General features: G+C 43.8%; 1 long non-coding RNA gene across 1 annotated transcript in view; it reads right to left on the bottom strand.

The window, feature by feature from the left end:
• LOC111849727 (uncharacterized) overlaps positions 1-16,810 on the bottom strand; it is a 75,371-nt gene that overhangs the window by 23,893 nt on the left and 34,668 nt on the right. The window lies entirely within an intron of this gene.

The following is a 16,810-nucleotide window of genomic DNA, read 5'->3' as shown; positions in this document are numbered from 1 at the left end:
ACAAACAGTTTTTGATTATATTTAAATGTGAGGTGCAAGTACAAATTATCTCTTTGGCATTTAGTTTACTTTATTACGTTTCATACACTGTATCTGGGAATAAAGGGGCGTATCTGGTGATGATGTAAATAATGATAATGAATGTACATAATAATATACATGTAAGCATGCAGATCTGGAGAGGGAACAATCAGCTAATTAGTTATGCTGCTTTTGATTAGGCATGTTCTGTAATACTTTGACCAAAAGAAGACCAAATTATCATCATCATCAACAACAAGAACAACAACAGCAGCAGCAGCAGCAACAACACAGACTATTATACATTATATAATGAGCCCGCTTTCTGAGTATGATGAATGTAAATACAATTACCCTGCTTTACGTGTTTCAGATGTGTCCATTTTGTGAGGCCCTGAGCTCATCCCAGCATCATCTCAGGTGGGTTCAGTTCCCTCCGGATCGTGACGGGCCCCGCCCAGCCGCTGTTACTGGTCCACCTCTGCGGGGTCCAAGGGCAGGGCCCCCCAGGAGAAGCGTGGCGGATTGGTGGAGGGATCCGCTCCAGAGATTGATGAGGATGTCTGGAGCCCCAGCAGGTAGCGGCCATGTGGACGATAAATCAGTCCATGAAAGCATCCAACGACAAGGCGACATCACGGCCAGCTGGGCGGCAGCAAAGTGGGCGGCAGCAAAGAGGGGGGGCGGGACATGGTCGTTTCCTAATTAATTGGGAAATCGGCGGTGATTTCGGGCGAATGCTGCAGTGAAAGTGGACACAGGAGACGGCGGTGGAAGTTCACGTGGAGCTCATTGAGGAGCGGACATCCTCCCACCAAAAGAGGCATTTCCCCGATACGGAATCCATGACCTACCTTTAATTAATTTCTGCAGAGCAAATACTCATTTTGCTGCCATTTTTTGAACTAGCTCTTCAGTACTTTTGAAAGACTCAACCATGACCAAATCTGAAAAGAAAAAAAAAAAAAACACAAGCAAAAACGGAGTGATTTTCACTTTCACACCTAACTACACAAATTAGTCAAATCATGTTTCACATAAAGGCTAGATGATGACGATCTTAATTAGTTAAAAAAAAAAAAGGATATTAAACATATTTAAAAATACAAAGCACTGTTTTAATTAAAAACCAGTCAGCAGTTCAGCTGCTGACCTTCCCGTATTTCACCTGTATGAAGAACTAGGCCATTGACCTTTTCATTAGCCTCAGTGGTGGGAACCTGGGTTTGGGAAGAACCCATCTGTTCTGAGGAACATATGGGCTAGCAGATGCCCTTGTGCCTCCTGATTTCCTTCCCACATTGTGCAAGCAGTTTGCATCCGTCCACCACGTGGACACCCTGAAACAGGGCCCCCAGCCCACCCCCAAATCCGCAATGCGCTGGGAACCGCCCCCAGATGTCCCCTCCTAAGATGCTTACCCTTCTCCCACTCTCACCAGTGGCCCCATGCATCCTTCATGATGCGAGCAGGGGGGGTGCATGTGCACGTGTGTGGCAGCTGGTTTCCGAGCCGCCCTTCCTTTCAAGGCCCTGAGCTCCATTGTCAACGGTCATCAAGAAAGACATGGGGCAACATTCAGCCGACGCAGACTGACGAGGATCTGTTTGTTCTCTCCCGTAGGCCTCAACATCTGTGCCCATTGGAGGAATCCGGTGGCAGGGGGAGGGGCAAGTCACCAAGAAGAGTTATCTTCAGACCTATTGTGAACATGAACCTCAGAGATGTAACTTCTGTTCCTTAGCGTTGACGCTTGAAGTCACAATTGCATGTTTCCTGTTTTCTGCACTTCTGTCGTCTCCTGTGGAATTATCAGAACACGGCGGTTTTGATGCCGACTGGACCTGCTCCTGTAAATGGACATGCGAGATCTTGGGGTATCCCCCGTTTTCCCATGCCAGACGTCTGCCCACCATTTGTCACCTGTCATCCAGCGATGACGGGAGCTTCTCCACGCAGGCTGGGAGCCAGACGCGGGGCTGAAAGGTCCGCCTTAATTCAGTCTGCCCACCCGCTATTGTTCCTTTCTATTCATGCCAGCCCTCATGGTCTGATAGTTATGATGGTGACACGAGTGACCTGTCACAAGGTCCAGCCTGCCGCTGCGTGGCTGGACTGCTGCTACATTGGGATCTAATGATTCTCGTTACATTGTGTTTGGCCTCCCGAACAACAAAACAATGCAGGAACTAAAATTGCCTTCATTCCACTGAGCCCAAACCACCACCATCCTTGAGAATAAATACACCTTTTTAAAGTCCTGTTAGCAAAACTATGAATATTTCTCTTTTCTAAACTCCAGGGTGTTTTTTTAATAATCTGAGATTGGCTTTTAGTCTAATATTCCATTACTTAAACTATGTTTATTTAGACTAATCCTATGAGACCGGTGTAAGTAATGCCATGAAAATAGATCCATTCATTACCAACGTAAAGCACATTTCTGTTTATATGTCACCTATTAATTAACATCCGTCAAGCATACGTTGAACTCCACTCCCTATTAGTGCAGCCTAATCAGACTAGTAAAGCAAAAACTATCAAGTAGGATTTACTAATTAGTATTTCAATCCCTAGACAATTCTCCATTTGTCATTCTCAAACTACATTCCAAGCTATACTTAAAACAAATTCACAGCAGGTCACTGTAACAGTGCTTCGCACACAGTTTGGTGCCTGAAATATGAATGTATGTTTAACCTTACGCAACATCATTAGCTTGGTGTGGGATTATCCATTTGGCAATATAGAGTAGGCTCATCTTTTGTTATCTGCATGACCTTGAAGGATCCATTCAGCAGACTCATATCTACTACTGTACATTCAGTGCTCCAAGCAGCCCGTGTATTCATGCGTGAGGTTACCAAGTTACCGAGACCCCAAGCTACAAGACAACCTAAGCTTGGTCCATAGGTGTCGTAAATTCCAAGGGCCCCTAAGCGACAGGGAGCCTAAAAAAATCTGGAACATAATTGTATTGATCTGGGTTGGGGGGCTGATATGATATGTTTTCATGGGACGCAAAATCTCTAGCAGTGCCACTGGCTTGGTCACCTCAGATATGTAAGCTGAGCAAGAGGAACTAAGGCAACTCTGGGGGCCGTTCCAAAATCGCCAACAGCACTTAATCCCTTGGAAGATTTATAACAGAGAGGACAATGCGGTGTTGGCATTCTGGAGATGTTTCTGTGCAGAGAAATGTGCTGCTGAAGTTTACTATCCAGGACAGAGAACTTGGGGGACACCAGCAGCCTGAACTTCACTGCCAAATACTGAATGTCTTGCCATCCGACTGACACTAGGAATGCCTTTAGTCATGTGGTCATTTTTCTTGAGAAATATTACACATTTTGCATACTGTAATGGCTGATACTGCGTGTATCTCAAAGAAATGGTGAAAGATATTAGTTTGGTGCCATCACTTTGGTGCAGAGTGGGTAACGTAAGCTTCCATTACATAGCGAATCGACACGCTAAAATGCTAACTCACAAGAAAGGCGTGACTCCTGATCTCCAGGAAAACACCCCCATCCCTCGTTCTCTCTGTTGGTCAGTTATGAGATGTTAAACACATACAAGGTCACTGGGCCTGGAGTATAGTGCCTCATGAGAAATTGATGTACCTAATTGGTGCATTGATTCCATCAAGCTCGCTAATAAATGTCAAGCAACCAGAACACCTTAGTGATAAAAATGGGGGTGAAAATGTGTGTCTCTGGGCCAAATCGACACCAGCCTTCCTAAGCCTGCCAGAGGCCCTCTTTGGTATCACTGTCACCTCTGGTTTGTGCTTCGCATACTTTCAGATAATACCATCAATTAACTGGTTATTCTTAATCACATGACTTGCATTTATTTAGAATATATTACATTCCTCACAACGAATCCATTGCCATTGAATGGTGTCTCTTAGGGAGAAGCACAATTAGCCAGATTATCTGGGGAGGAAATATCCTAGTTTTAATCATGGATGGATTGGAACATGGATGGAGCTTCCCTAGAAAGTATTTTCAATACATCAGCATGACTGTATAACTGCATTTGGTTATGATTCCTCTGTATGTGCCCAAGAACTATGATTAGTTTCAAACTTTGCAGAAAACAAAACAACACTACAAGGTGGTGGGGGTGGAGTTGTAATCTGAGGTCTCAAGGCAAATGAGGGCCTGAGAAAGAAGCATAACCTGGGAGACCTGTGTGGAGGCCCAAGGATGAGCCACTCCACCACATGGGGGCGCCACACCTGAAGCGTTTGTCACAAATCTTTTTAAGTTTTTTCTCCTGCTAAGGAGTCAACGGCATTTATCAAAGGCATCCAGCAGGGCCAAACAAAAGTGGGGGCAGCTGTTGTTTTTTTTGAGGGGTCATTTTATTTCTTCTGGGAAGATTTATGAGCGCTCGCCATACAGCTTTGAAACGGCGCGCAATAATGACCTAAAGACAGCTTTCATATTCTGCCACACACTGGGAGTGCTCCCCGGCCAGGCTTTTGTTAAAAATGAAAAGCGAAGGGGTTTATTCTTTGAAACATCGCTGAGATGAAACAGCTAGCTTTTGTTTAATATATTCTCATCTCTCTCCTTGAGCAGACAGCTGATGAGGGTGTTTAGGGTGAAACCCCTGGCAGGACTGGAGGTGAAGTTCAACGGAAGATGAGGCAGATTAAGATTATGATTGTGAAGACTGTCGCTACAAATAAAATATCTAAAACAGGTAGTAGCTATCGACAAATAAAGTTGACCCTTTTAGCGAAACAATTTTGCCTTCGGAAATTAGAATATATTTGCCACAGTGCTATATGAATATTTCTATTTCTTACTGAGCTGGTAAATTTTGCAGTTTATAACATTAACAGCTAAATCTTTCTTCAACCACATCAATCTGCCTTTAAACATCCCCAAACACTTTGGGGTAGCTGTGCTGGGAATCACAGCTATAAGACTATCCATGAAATATACATGAAATGTGGTAAATTAAAGATGTTACATCATGTATTCTACTGAACATGCACCCTATGCATGCGTCCGTGATTTTAATCTATTTCTGTATCTCTCCCACCTCTTTTTTTTCCAAGACCATCAAATTCAACATTGCTGCCTTTGAATGAAAATGGAAACTGTGGTTTTTAGGTAATAAACCACTGAAATGCACTTCACTTTCTCGAATCACTGAAATATTCAACAAGAAGACAGTACATGGGTAGTACAAATGAAAACTGCCTTTGTAGAATACAATACACATACATGCTTGCTGGATGTGCCCCCAGAACGGCCTCCCTCAGAGATGCGAGAAGTATCATATAATGGAAACTTCTAGAACATCTGAATGGCAGATTATAACTGATCTAGCAGTGAATCACAGGATGCCATGTTCTGTCTGGAAGCCAAAGAACATGTAAAATGTTTTATGAACGCCAAGGAACTGGAGTGAAATGTGAGAGGACTTAAATCACAGGCCAGAAGCAGCACACTGCTGCTCACACACTTAAGAGAGACTAAGTATTATTGTAGTGTAGATAAATGTCAGTTTTCTATTCAGTCACATCAGTCATTGAAATATATGCAAAAATGTGATTTGACGTCTTCAAAAACGTCTTTTTGGAGAATCCCATTTTCCCAGGTGAAAAAAAAATTATAGTCACAATCTGAACTTTAATATTTCTCTCTGACAACTGCAAAGTGTTATCAAAATCTTTATGGCAATCACGGTAATGAGGCTCCTGCGGGAGTCTGTCGCTTGGATTTTTCACCACTTCATGTCAATCAGTGACGTACGACGATCCTGAAACCACGTGTGATTTTAAGCTGCGATCTGCTTTTATTCCAAATGAATTGTGTCTTAAAGTCCACAACAAACCTGAGTGACATAAGGGAAATGCAAACGCACTCAGCAGAACTGTCAAAAATGAACAGCCTATATTCAGAGATAACGTAATCACCTAGGACCTGACATCTGTGAGCGCAGATGATCGCTTCCCGCTCTGGTTCTCCGGTTTTCATCTTAACTCCTCCATGCCTGATTGAAATCTTGCAGATCGCAGCTTAAAATCACACGTGGTGTCTGGATCATCATGCTTCACTGATTGACATGATGTGGTGAACAATACAAGCAACAAAGTCCCTCAGGAATCTCGTTACTGTGACTCCCGTAAACGCTTTTGATAACTCTTTGCAGTTGTCAGGGAGAAATATAAAAATTCAGATTGTGGCGTAATTATTGCACCTGGGGAAAAAAGAATTCTCTAAAATAAAAAAGGCTTTTGAAGAGGTCAAACCACATTTTTGAATATATTTCAATGAATGATGCGAGTGGATAGAAAACTGGCATTTAAGAATGTCTGACATACGGACAACTCATGCTTCTGAACAAATTGTCATAAAGCCTATTTTAAATACAATGGTTCGTAATAACGAACACATATACTACTTTCTGATGCTCCTGAAAACATTGTGCGACTTCAGTAGCTGCATGGTAGGCTTTAGGTTCAGTACAGTATAGTAAGCATACACTGCGTACCAAGACAAACATTTGACTAGCTGACGCTAAATATGAACCGTATGTTCCTGTAAGTTACCTACAAATTTGACTTAAAGACAGATTTGTTTGTAACCTGGGACTGCCTGTATTAAATTTTATCTACGTAAGCAAAACTTTGTCAGGCATGAATGAATGATTTCGACATATAGAAACAGATAAGACATTTTTAGATTTCGTAGGCTACACTTAGTCCAACATGTTTCAATGACGCATGTGGGCACTTTGATTATGACAAGTTTTGATATTTTTTATTTTAATGTATTATCACCAGCGTAATGGTGGATTATGAAAGACATTTTGATCAAAACGCATTTTTTATCCTAGATATGGTATTTAAAAATGGAAGTATACATGTTTTTTTCTCAAAAAACATTTTGCCAGGACACGTGTGTCTGTGTACGGACAGGTTGGCGTGCGATCATTGTCACAGTGCCGAAATATATGGGGTGAATGCTGTGCCCAATTTTCAAACGTCATCGTCATCATAATTTTTATAATTGCCAATTACAAGTGTGAGCGGCATAATTATACATGAACACTCAATGCAGATATCAAATACAGTGCAGTGACTGTCCACAGTACTGGATGAAATCTGGCAAACCGTACAGCAAAAAACAGTCATTCACACGTTGGTTTAATTATCATGTTTCATGTGAACAACTTATACAATATAATCATTGGAACACAGGAACTCCAAGGCTCATGGATCTGTTTCCATGGTGACCACAGCCACCACGCGACTGGTGTTTCGTTAAGTTCGCATTAAACAGCAAATAGCTCTAATTAATGAATGTTGCTGCCGTTCGGCAGATTTGAAAAGGACAGCAGTATAATAGACCCAGAATCGGCAAATAAACATCTTTCCCCCTCAAAAACAAAATTATCACATGAATAAATACAAACATACGCACATGCTGGACGGCTAATCAGCGGCTAGCAGTGTTGCCTCGCACCTCCAGGGACAGGGGTTCAAATTCAGCTCCCTGCTCTGTGCGAGTTGAGTTTCCTTTGTTCTCCTTGCGTTCTGTGGGTTTATGAGCTTATGTTTTTGTCCGAAGGCCTAAAGTTAGGTGAATAATGCGATGATCTGATATCATACCAAGGGTGTACCCAGCCAATCTGCTCTTCAGCTGACTGGGACAGGCTCTAGACTGCTCAAAACCACATCGTGGACTGGTTTGAAGGTGGATGGAAAAAGGTGCATAAGGCTTTCTCGACATATAACTTTTAAATTATGTTACATTTTATCATTCAAATGATGAAATCAAGATTAAAGCCCATATTTTACTAGAAAAAACAAATACCTTCAATATTTAGAGGATTTAGGGCACAACATGAGATCTGACAGAATTATAAATGATTCTACGTTCATCAACATATGCCATAGAGGCACGGTGGCACCCTTTGTGAGTTTAATGTTGGTCCAGAAAAAATCCCATGCCCTTGCCATACTCATAACGGTATCTTCTTCACGTCCTGACATTTTCTCGACACTGGTCAAATCCTGTAGCTCATCGGGAGGAAAGTATTGCTGATAAGATTAGACGAAGCCTTTATCTATAAGTGATGGCCATTTATGAAGTTTCGTCACCAAAGAGAACAAAGAGAATCTGTCTCTGTCATATCTAATGAGGTTAAGCCATCCGAAATGTACTTAGGTAGGGTTGCGTAAGACCCCACGGTGAATCCATTATTTACTGCATTTTACATCTGCCCTATATTATAGAAAGGACTGTGTTCTGAAAGTCAGATTGGCTAGAAAACCTACAACAAGGACAGCATTCTGGAAACGAGACTCCTTTTGTATTTGTAGGATGTGATAGCTCATTACTGGGATATTATTTTTAATTATGGCAGGCGATGTACTGCAGCACAAATCAATCAATGACTGATGGTTCAGAGAAGAGATACGTGTCTTTGATGACACCGAAAGGCTTGTTGTTGTTTTTGAGGAAGCTTTGGTTATGCTTTGATCCCGACATGACGGCGGCTCTAATGTGAAAGTGCACGCTGGAGAGGCGGGGCTTATCCGCATGCGTTCCTATCGCGTTAGTGTCGCGTACGCACTGTAGATAGTCATGGTGTCTTTTGTTTCCATTTCAGTATAAATCTTTAATCTGTCAAATGTCATTAACATAAAAAAGGAACCTCTTGTAATAATTGTGAAACGAAACACCCCCTTTAGCAAGAACGCTTTAGCAACCAAAGGGGGGTTTTCAATAAATTAACTTGGCATTCACGGGTGGGGGGAAGCGGTTTAGGGTACAACGGGAATCCTCTTAATTTCCTGTGACTTCGGCCGTAGTCTTCAACGTCCCTCCCCTTTTTTTTTAACACAAACGACATGCGGACGACGGGCAGAGAGACGCTGCTGTTTGGGGCAAAATCTGAATATTTGCAGCCATCTCGGCGCCGTGGACTGAAGCACGGGTACCACCATTCATCAAAGTGACCAGAGACGACCAATCAAGGGTAAACCACAGACCACAACCCTGTTTGATTATTCACTTTAAAAGAACAAGGGAAAGAGAACAAAGTGAGAATGAATTCGACCGTAGGGAACCAAACTAATGCGGTGCATTTATGCTTTTATCCAATGAGCAGGATCAAGCACGGCCCTCAACCCACAGGACCGATCTCCAAGCGCGGCTAAAAGGCTGGCAGTTATTTATCGAGAAATGGTTGCAAGTCTCCCGCACTATTAGTGACGCACACTTTATGAGAGGTTATGCAGGGCTTACACGTTGATTAAACGACCAGCATCATGAAGATGTTCTAGAAAACCAGTATTTTTACATAATTTCTTTGTTTCTGTGAAAGTGCCCGATAAACATGGATTTTCTGGCTGATGTTTGTCATACAGATGAGGCTGAGATGCAGCATGGACATGCGGTAATCCTAAAAACAAAAATGTCATACTACTTATCCAGGAATGAACTTATCATTCGTTATCTGGCAGACTCAAGACACAAGTAGTAAATATTTATGAGTTTAACAGTATTAAAAATGTAAGAAAATGACAACCATGTTCTAAGCTATGTATTGGAGTAAAATATTTATCCATTCAGTCAGCCGTCCAACCTCTAGCCGCTTATCCCATGTGTGTGTGTGTGTGTGTGTGTGGGTGGGGGGGGGGGATGCTGGACACTATCCCATGCAACGTAGCACACAAGGAAGACGTGCACCCTGGATGGGATGCTAGTCCATTGCATTTCTCTTCCATTAAAAATATAGCAGATGTATGCGCAAGCTGAAAATAAGGTTTGTGATTTTAATTGCAGTCATCCTCAGTCTTCATTTGCCAGACAACGGCACTAAGGCACCTCTGCTGGAACGTGGGTGAGATCCTGTTTCAGGGGCAGCTGGGAAGAGTCCCACAGTGCAGCCGTTTGGGATGAACCTACAGGACCCCCCCCCCCCCCCCCCCCGGACAAAGCTGTGATTAAGAAGCCGCATTATGATGGTCCCCCGCCTCCATGTCCCGGCTTCCATCTTTGTGTCACCTTGTGAGAATAATGACACCTTTTTTTTTCCCCCGCCCAGTGGTGACATTTCTCCCTGATGAAGCCCCCGGGCGAGAGATCAATAGAGGCAGTGTCTCGTTTGCTGTGTGAGCTTCAAATTAACCCCGAAACTCCAACCTGGAACGTCACCTGTCTACCTCAGTCCTTATTGTCCAGGCATCTGACCCTTAAATACAACCATCGCTCTCCCAGCAGAATCTACAGCGGCAGCCCCCAGAACAGGACCCGGGACCCGAGATGACAGGACCCGTGTGCGAGAGGCATCATCCTCTTTCATTATTTCCTAAATGTAATGGTTTCATGCATCAAGAAGGGCGGATGTTGTTTGAAAAACCCAATATATAAAACCACAAAACTTTAACCTAACAAAACATATAAAACTTTAATAAAAAGACCTCATTTAAAAAAAAAAATACTAAATAATAAAGAAAAGCAGAACCTTAATCATTCCTGTGACATATGGTAAAGGTTTCCTCCCTGAACAAGATCAAACACAATGTTACGTTCTGAGTTGTTGTGTATTACCTAGAGTGTAATTAGAAGCTATTTCATCCTGAAAAGCTGAAGTGAGGACATGCAGGTCAGGTAGAGTTTTCATCATCTTTTTAAGTCTTACTATGGAAATTCATGGAGTGGATGCAGACCTCCGTCTCTTTACATGCATGCAGCGCTGTGATGGAGAGAACTCGTCTAACAGCCACAGCCGTCTTCTGTCTGGAATAGCCATTAGTGAGTAGTAGCTATTCAGCATTAAAACTCAGGACCAGAAAATCATCAAATTAAATTAATCAAGACCCACCAAGTCTGCAGGTTCAGAGTGAATGACAGCTTACAATTAAGTCACAGGCTTAAAGAAGATTACAAATAAATTAATCAGAGTACCTGCACACAGATTAGTCTAAAATTATTTAGGGACCCAGGTAATCAAATAGGCAAGTCCTTTTATGATGGCTACACATGTTTTTCAAAGTGCTACCAACGCAAAACCAATTAGCTGGGACGGTCGGGGCCCCTTGGGTGAATGCGAGCATCCTCAGAGCAAGATCGCCGAGGCCACATTCATGTACAGCGCCGCAGTGCTGAACACGCTAAAGATTTATTAATGCACCGTCTATAATGACAGAGGACACTGAAATGACGGCCTTCGTGGGACAGAAAGCGGCAAATGTGCATGCTGAGGATGTCGTGATTTATGCCAACAGTGCCCCATACTCATGAATATTAAATACCTCAAATAAATATTATTTCCCCCACGGTCTTAAAGGGAGCAAATTACTTAAATAGGGGCTGATTACGATGATGTCATCTCACGTATATAGAACAATGCCTCACTAGCACTTAGGATGATGTAATTCAGGAACGTCTCGTGAAACTGATGCACGGGTTTGAACTCTCATCATTATTGATCAGAAACAAGTCAGGAATTACCAGTATGCTGCACGTGAGCTAATTTAGTAATAGCTGCAACAACATGAAGGTAACAAAAGTAACGGACTTTGCAACCTTAATGAGCCAGTTCAATATGAGAAGGATTTTTTGAGTCTTGGGCTATGATGTAATCCCCTAATAAAAGACTGAATGGTGACATAATATGCATTTTATATCATATGGATTTGCTTAAATAAAATAAAGCTATAGTAACCCGCAAACCATAAGCCTCCAAAGCTTCTAGGGTGTCCCCCCGCCTTGTGCCTTATGCTGCCTGGGACAGGTTCCAAGCCACCATGGACCCACCCCAGGATAAGCGGATGGAAGATGGATGGATGGATAGATGAAAGCTTTTTCCGACACGTACAGCCTGTTCACACTTACCTTTTCATAAAAGCTGTAAAAACAACAGCAATTCATTGCAGAGAAAAATTATCCTTTACCTTTCAGAATAAAATTACAATAGAGATCTGGAAGAAAAAATCAAGGTGAATATATTATTATGAGACAATGGTATGGTGTTCAATGTCTTTTGACTCTTATGTGAACTAAATCCTGAAGATTGTAGAGTGATATACATGCATTTTAGCCAAAGGTTGGGAGAGGTCCTGACAGGATGAGAGTAACCATGAACAAAAAAGACATGAATAGGATTCACTCGGCACTTCCTGAAAAGGCCATGTGCTCAGGGGGTTTGGGGGCCGGCCCGCATGTTCAGGGAGTTTGGGGGCGGGCCCGTGTGTTCAGGGGGTTTGGGGGCCGGCCCGCATGTTCTTGCCGCCTGGACGTTCCGGGGGTTTGGGGGTAAGCCTGCATGTTCTTGCCGCCTGGACGTTCCGGGGGTTTGGGGGTAAGCCTGCATGTTCTTGCCGCCTGGACGTTCCGGGGGTTTGGGGGTAAGCCTGCATGTTCTTGCCGCCTGGACGTTCCGGGGGTTTGGGGGTAAGCCTGCGTGTTCTTGCCGCCTGGACGTTCCGGGGGTTTGGGGGTAAGCCTGCGTGTTCTTGCCGCCTGGACGTTCCGGGGGTTTGGGGGTAAGCCTGCGTGTTCTTGCCGCCTGGACGTTCCGGGGGTTTGGGGGTAAGCCTGCGTGTTCTTGCCGCCTGGACGTTCCGGGGGTTTGGGGGTAAGCTTGCATGTTCTTGCCACCCAGATGTTCAGGGGGTTCGAGGGCCCGCATGTTCTTATCGCCCGGACGTTCCGGGGGTTTGGGGGTAAGCCTGCATGTTCTTGCCGCCCAGATGTTCAGGGGGTTTGGGGGGCCCGCATGTCCTATCCGCCTTTTCACTCGCACTCCACTTTCTCTCAGTCCTTCAGAGTAACACTGAACCCCACCAGCTTTTGTTTAGGCACTTGTTTCTCAACTGATAGGTCATGACTCAAATGTGGGTCACGGGACCATTTTCAGCGGCTCGTAGAGTGTGTGGGTAAACTTTTCTCTAATATCAGTATTTTTTGCTCAACAAATTTCACCACTGCAACCTCCCCTCCCAGTCAGCATATTTTACAGCCAGCCTCCTCGGTTGGCAAGTTTTATGGATTTTACGTATATAGTGTTTTTCTCTCTCATTTTTTGTTTTATGTTCTATTTATTGTTAGTATGCTGTTAATTTGTGAAATAAATGATTAGAAAATTTAAACATTTGGGTTGTGGCTTAATGACCAAGGAATAATGAGGTCAAGACGGCACCAGGCAGCAGAAAACATCTTAACACCGGGTAAAACCGCACAGAAAGAAGCAGCTGCCTTAAGGATGTCAACGTGCCAAAGTCGCTCACTCCTCCTCATGTGTGCAGATCTGCAGTCCACTGAAGGATTACATTTAAATCATATGACACACCAGTGGAAGAATCGTGCTGTACTGCACCTTTCAGAAACACAAATGACATCAACATATACTACTTTTAAACTAAAACATCATTCAATCCATACATCCATCCATCGCCATGGTTGTATTTTAATAAGGAATCCAATGAAGCAAACCTAAGATACTGTGACAGGGCAGGTACATACGGCCCTCCACATGCATAGAAATCACGAATGTTGTTTCACAGAGGTGTGTTCATAGGTGCTTTAGCTTTCTGCACAGATTTGTGGATGTTAGAGCGAGTATAACAACATATAACAGACAGAAAAGAAGCCCAATGAAGGATCAGGTCAGAAATTCACAGATAAGAATATTAATATTATAATCCCTGTCAGCTCCCCAATGAAGGAACAGGTCCGAAACTTACAGATAAGAATAATAGTATTATAATCCCTGTCAAAACCACCAAGCATTTACACTTCATCTCATAAATCTACTGCCCAGATAGGACATTTAGGTCATCTGTGTGCACCATCCATTCTGCAGAAAAATAAGGGGACAGCCAAAGCCATACCCAATTAATTTTTGCAACACAAAGTCTACATTAGATGAGCAGATTAATAATTCTATCCATGCCCTGTTTAGAAACTGTTCACCCATCTGCCCGACTGTTTAAATTTGAAGGGAGATGATGAAATAAACCCAGACACTGCTTGGGCTGCCAACGATATACCAACAAAAACAGTGATGTCTGGGTTAGGATGATGTTCCTGTGATCAGAAGGTTGTTGGTTCAAATCATAGGGTTAGCAGAGCGATTTCACTGCCCTTGAGCTAGACCCTTAAACCGCAACTGCTCCAGGGACTGGCTGACCCTGCTCTCTCAACTGCATGTTGCTTTGGCTAAAAGTGTCGGCTAAATAAATAAAAAATGTTAAATACCCGCATTGCACCAGTGTTATTACAGGTGTTTCACAGTGCAGTGTGCAGAGCATCGATCGCCTGTGTGCTTAAGCGAAAAACAAGCGTATTCAGTCGATAATTATCGGCCGGGCCTCTGGCGCTGGCTCTAATGGAGGCTGGCATTCGGCTCCTCGGAGTGAGCATTCCGTTTTGTAAAGTGTCGCGTGCAATTTTATCACGCGGACAAAAAACCAGGAGTGGCATTTCTCGGGGGCTCCACAAAATCCCAGCAATGCCCCCAAACCATGTTCCTCTCAGGGTGGCTGGCCAGGGCTACAGGAGGGGAGGGACTCACTGATAAACCCTGAAAACAGGGACTGGGTCCCTGGTTGGGCCCTTAATATACAGAGGTGCAGAACGTGGGACGACCCATCATGAACCTAAACACATTCACCATTTTACTATCTTGATGTGTCTCAAGATAAAAGTCGTTAGTTTTTCCAATCATCTATCTTCCAGATGCTTGTACATGGGTAAAAAATCATGGGGGGGGGCGGGGGGGAACTATCCTAGGATGCACAGGGCACAAGACAGGGGGACACCCTGGACAGGAGTTACACACGTGCACACATGTGGGATTGGAACCCTCAATCCTGAAAGTGCAAAGCAACAGCACCAGCCACTGATCCCCTATACTGCCCTATTTGGGTTCCTATCAAAGATATTCGGAGTCCCAAAACTTTGGCCAGGGCACCGCGTGTAACTTATATCCAGTCACAGGTCCGGACGAGGTGGCACGGCAGCAGCGGAGCTGAGGAGTCGGTACCACAGTTCCTTTTCAGTGCACGGTACAGAAAACCATGCATTCACACGTGTGTGACCACGTCTGCCCCCCGTAATGGTGCTAAATTATGCATCCGTGAGGCAGAGCGTGAAATAAAACTGCCAAGCGAGGGAAACGCTGTCCAGCTGCGGTGTAAATCTGAGCTTAATGTCTCGTGCCTCATTCCTCATTCAGCACAGATAACGACTTCAGGTCTCGCAGAAATGACTCCAGCGCAATTCAGGATTTTTCTTTTCCCCCTGCAAAGCTGAGTGGAAACAATCAGTTCTGATAAGAAATTTCCCCTATGAAGTCACTAATTGCCACAAGCAAATCTGGCCAGATTGGCTCATTTAAAGTAAAGATAACGGTGATGATAGTGTTATTTAAAAATAGAGAAAGAGCCTTGGATATTTTTGGCTGGCAAAAAGGGTGACAGATTACCAGTCGACTGCAGAATCCTCGCTGTACCTGCTTCCACATTATTCTATGTGCTCCTTTCACATTTATTAAAAATACCACTAATGAATTCAGAGGTTTAATGAAACACATGCACATACACGCTAAAAGCCTGTGAGAAATTCACTAGGGCTTGTATTCATGTTACCCTGTCCACTGGCAGAGTTTGTACCATTTTACTTTTATCAATCATTCAGAAAAAAAAGTGACACAAAAGTAAACTGAGTTTTTATTCATCTGACAGCTGCTTTTATTCAGGACGGTTAAAGGTTATTAGAAATAAAACCATCTGACAAGGAAAATAAGGGCAACGTGTCAAAACAGAAGTACCGGATTCTAAATTTAGATTATTGGAGAATAATTTAATTCTTAAGCATGATGTTCAAACACAAACCCGCAAGGGTCACGGACACAGTGCTGCAATCTCCCTCTCCCTCACTGGCTGTCACAATAGTTTGATGGAAAGCCACAGAGACACCTTGAATCTCGCCAAAACATCCCGTCTGAACATTGCCGTGATACACGGCTGTGGAATGAAGATGTGTTTCCTTGCAGAACATAAACACGGAGGAATACTGGAACCATGCACGGTCAACAAAGCACCACAGCTAGAAGAAAATACAGAAGCAGCACGAGTTCTCCAGTAGCCATAATTCTAACCTTCATTACTGACATCTCTGATGCAGCTCTGTTATTTACACAACGTTAAACGATCCTTTGGGCTTCTTTTAGCTAAATACACGTCAAAATGATTAAAGGAGCCATGTAAGAGTTTGAGGAAGAGGGATGTCCAGACTCCCGTTGAGGTCTGGTGGGTAAATGCACTTATGTTCAGCCCCCGATGCGTCGTGTCAGACCGCTACACTTCACACGGCTGAAAGCGGACCACCGCTGAGTCGTTATGAAATGATGGACGGGGCAGAAACGGCCCCGTACCTCCCAAGAAGCGAAAATGGAGAGATGCCTGTTTCTACGACAACAGCTATCGAGGCCTTCAGAGCCCAGAAACGATGGCGGGACGGGAGGGAATCCGCACACAGTGCTGTATCCCGCGCTCACGGCGCTGGGAAGAGCCAAGGTGGAAAGCGCTAACGAGCAGACACTAACGAACCTGCGAGATCCCGTACTTTATAGCTTGAAATATTCATTCCTGTTTCGCAGTTCTCCTCTCCTCATCCTTCCATTCCGTGTCTCACTTATCCAGCACAGGATCGCCATGCAAATGTATCGAGCTCCCAGGGGAAAAGCACAAGTGGAACTTCCTCAACAAAGGCGCCCAGCTGTTCAGATAAATCTGCTCCAAATGACA

Source organism: Paramormyrops kingsleyae, chromosome 4 (genome assembly GCF_048594095.1).
Source record: "Paramormyrops kingsleyae isolate MSU_618 chromosome 4, PKINGS_0.4, whole genome shotgun sequence".
Lineage (NCBI taxonomy): Eukaryota > Metazoa > Chordata > Actinopteri > Osteoglossiformes > Mormyridae > Paramormyrops > Paramormyrops kingsleyae.
Note: the sequence above shows the minus strand (reverse complement) of the source record. Positions and strands in the feature narration are given on the sequence as shown.